Genomic DNA, 4,196 nt, shown 5'->3' with positions numbered 1-4,196 from the left:
AAAGAGAGAGAATTTTGACATTGATTATTGTTGTCTACTGGTTGTCCCGCTGACGAATATTGATTAATTTTATCATTACCTTGTTTCTCATGCCAACAAGCAAATAGAAGAGAGACAGAGAGGAGCTGAGAGAGCGAGAGAAAGAGAGGGGAGGAGAAGAGGGAGACGACAGAGGAGGGAGAGACAGGAGGGAGAGGCAGGGGAGGGAGAGAGACACAGACAGAGAGACACAGAGACATAGAGAGAGAGACCTGAAACCACACGACCAACAACATTGAACAATTTATGGAACACAAAGCCTTCACTATCTCATCCTGGAATATCTAAGGCCTGAGGTCATCTGCCTTTGGCCTAAAGAGCAGGAACCTGAACTTCATGAAAGAAATCATAAATACAGACATTGTCATCCTACAAGAAACATGGTATAAAGGAGATGGACCCACTGGTTGCCCTCTAGGTTACAGAGAGCTGGTAGTCCCATCCACCAAACTACCAGGTGTGAAACAGGGAAGAGACTCAGGGGGTATGCTAATATAGAGCAGACCTAACTCACTCCATTAAATTAATCAAAACAGGAACATTTTACATTTGGCTAGAAAATAATAAGGAAATTATCTCAACAGTGAAAAATTTCCTCCTGTGTGCTACCTATATCCTCCCACTAGAATCCCCATACTTTAATGAAGACAGCTTCTCCATCCTGGAGGGGGAAATCAATCATTTCCAGGCCCAGGGACATGTACTAGTCTGTGGCGACCTAAATGCCAGAACTGGACAAGAACCTGACCTTCCCTCCCCCATATGCCCCACTGGACACAACTATAACAACATAACCAACAAAAATGGGTCACAACTCCTGCAGCTCTATTGCACGCTGGGCGTGTACATAGTCAATGGTAGGCTTCGAGGAGACACCTATGGTAGGTACACCTATAGCTCATCTCTTGGCAGTAATACTGTAGACTACTTTATCACTGACCTTAACCCAGACTCTCAGAGCGTTCACAGTCAGCCCACTGACACCCCTATCAGATCACAGCAAAATCACAGTCTACTTGAACAGAGTAATACTCAATCATGAGGCATCAAAGCCAAAGGAACTGAGTAATATTAAGAAATGCTATAGATGGAAGGAATGTAGTGTGGAAACCTACCAAAAAACAATTAGYCAACAACAAATTCAATCCCTTTTAGACAACTTCCTGGTCAAAACGTTCCACTGTAATAGTGAAGGTGTAAACTTGGCAGTATAAAACCTAAACAGTATATTTGACATCTCAGCTTCCCTATCAAATCTAAACATTTCAAAAAGAAAATGAAGAAAATGAACAACAATGACAAATGGTTTGATGAAGAATGCAAAAACGCCTTCACTATGGTGAATCACTAAAACAATACAGAAATACACTACGGAAAAAGAAGGAACAGCACGTCAGAAATCAGCTCAATGTAATTGAAGAATCCATAGACTTTAAAAGGCACAGTCAACTTAGTTGAAATGTTAAACTCTGACTCACTGAATTGTGATGCAGTGGAATTATAGGTGATATACATCTGTCTGTAAACAACTTTGGAAAAATTACTTGTGTCATGCACAACTTATATGTCTCAACCAAACTTGCCAAAACACATAGTTTTGTTAACAAGAATTCGTGGAGTGGTTGAAAAACGAGTTTAATGAATCCAACCTACAGTGTATGTAAACTTCTGATTGGTTGAGTAAAAAGGGAAAAAATAACTAAGCATAAATATGGGTTTGTATTTACAATGCGTGTTTGGTTCTTCACTGTTGACCTTTTCTTGTGGCAACAGGTCACACCATCTTGCGCTCGGATGACACCACCTGTGGTCATTCACCCGTAGAATATGGGAGTTTTATCAAATCCTGGTTGTTTACAATTCTTTGTGGGTCTGTGTAATCTGCCAGGGAAATAGTGTCCTTTAAATATGGTCATACATTGGGCAGGAGGTTACGGAAGTGCCAGCTCAGTTCCACCCATCTTTGTGGCAGTGTGCACACAGCCCTGTCTCTTCGAGAGGTGTCATTTCTTTTCAAAAAGCAAGGCATGCTCACGTACATAGTCACAAGCTTTCCCTCAATTTTGGGGTCTCACAGTGTCAGTATTCTGCCCTGTGCTACTTTGTTATTGCCAAATAGCATTCCAGTTCTGCTCAGTTTTTTTGTTAACTACCTTCCATGTGTCAGTAATTATCTTTTTAGTTTCTCATGATTTGTTTGGGTTCTACTTGGGTGCTTCGCTGGGGCTCTGTGGGGGGTGTTTGTGAACAGAGCCCCGGACCAGCTTGCTTAGGGGACTTCATCTCCAGGTCATCTATCTGTAGGTTGATGGCCTTGTACTGCGAAGGTTTGTGGAATCGTTTCTTTCAGCTGGTTGTAGAATTACGGCTCTTTTCTGGATTTTGTTAATTAGCGGGAATTAGCCCTAATTCTGCTCTGCAATGCATTATTGGTGTTCTAGCGTTGTACACGCGAGGATATTTTGCAGAATTCTGCCATGCACGTCTCAATTTGGTGTTTGTCTCAAGGCGATACCGCAAATGCAAGACCCAGGGAGGCAGATAGTTGGAGTCTAATGTTTAATAAATCAAAAGGAGTAGGGGCAACAAATGGTCGTTGCACAATGCAAAAAGGTCAATCCAGAACAGAGTCCAGGAGGTACACGAGTGGCAGCAGGCTCGTGGTCAAGGAGGCGAATGGTCAGGCAGGTGGGTACAAGTCCAGAACAGGCAAGGGTCAAAAAACCGGGAGGACTAGAAAAGGAGAAATGCAAATACACGGAAAACGGGGACAAACGCTGCGTGCTTGGGAAACAATACAAGACGAACTGGCTCAGAGACAGGAAACACAGGATATATACATGTCCACAGAGAGACATGAAACACAGGGATTAAATACACTGGCCAAGAGAGACATGAAACAAGGGATCATAACACTGGGGAAAACAAGCAACACCTGTAGGGGTGGAGACAAAATCGAGGAAACTGATCAGGGTGGTGAACAGTCTTGTCCCATTTTGTGAATTCTTGGTTGTGAGCGAGAACCAGACCTCACAACCATGAGGCAATGGGTTCTATCACTGATTCAAGGATTTTTGCCAGATCCTAATTGGTATGTCAATAATTATGTTTTTTGTGGCTAGAAGACCCTTCTTGCCTTATCTCTCAGATCTTCACAGCTTTGTGGAAGTTACCTGTGGCAGCTGATGTTTAGGCCGAGGTATTTATAGTTTTTTCTTGTGTGCCTAATAACGGTGTCTTAGACTGAATTTGTATTTGTGGTCCTGGCAACTGACTTCTTTTTTGGAACACCATTATTTTTGTCTACTGAGATTTTAGCGTCAGGCCCAGGTCTGCCAGAATCTGTGCAGAAGAATCTAGGTGCTGCTGTAGGCCCTCCTTGGTTGGGGACAGAAGCACCAGATCATCAGCAAACAGTAGACATTTGACTTCAGATTCTAGTAGGGTGAGTCCGGGTGCTGCAGACTTTTCCCATTGGCCCTCATTGATATCTATGTTGAAGAGGGTGGGGCTTAAGCTTGCATCCCTGCTCCACCCCACTCCGCCCCCCCCCCCGCCTCTTTGGGAAGAAAGTAGTTGTGTAGTTTTTGCCTGATTAGACGCACACTGTTGTTTGTGTACAGTGGATTTAGTAATGTTATGTTTTCCCCCACACCACCTTTCATCAATGTATATAGGAGCCCCTCATGCCAAATTGAGTCAAAGCATTTTTGAAACTAACCAAAGCACTGTAGAAGATGCTTTGTTTGGTTTTGTTTGTTTTTACAAGCTTAAGGTGTGCAGGGTGAATACGTGGGTCTGTCGTACGTAATTTGGAGTTACAAAAGGACATTATGACATTGCTCAGTACATTGTTTTCACTGAGGAAAACGTACGAGTCCGCTGTTACATGATAATGCAGAGTATTTCCCTTTTTGCCTGTTGAACCGCATATTCCACGGTATTGCTGGGTCAATTTGTCTCCACTTTTGTTGGATTGGGGGGGATCAGTCCTTGGATCCAAATAATTGAGAAAGATGCAGAACGCTGAGGATGAAGTTAAAAGAGTTTTTAGTATAGCCCATTGGAATTTGTGTTGGATTGGTTTTCATTTTTCCTGTAGTTCATCTCAGTAATGTAGAATCGCAGTGGGTTTCGGTAGTCCTTTAATAGTTGGA

Source organism: Salvelinus sp. IW2-2015, unplaced genomic scaffold (genome assembly GCF_002910315.2).
Source record: "Salvelinus sp. IW2-2015 unplaced genomic scaffold, ASM291031v2 Un_scaffold6034, whole genome shotgun sequence".
NCBI classification, from domain to species: Eukaryota; Metazoa; Chordata; class Actinopteri; order Salmoniformes; family Salmonidae; genus Salvelinus; species Salvelinus sp. IW2-2015.
The sequence above is the reverse complement of the archived record's forward strand: the minus strand, read 5'-3'. Positions refer to the sequence as shown.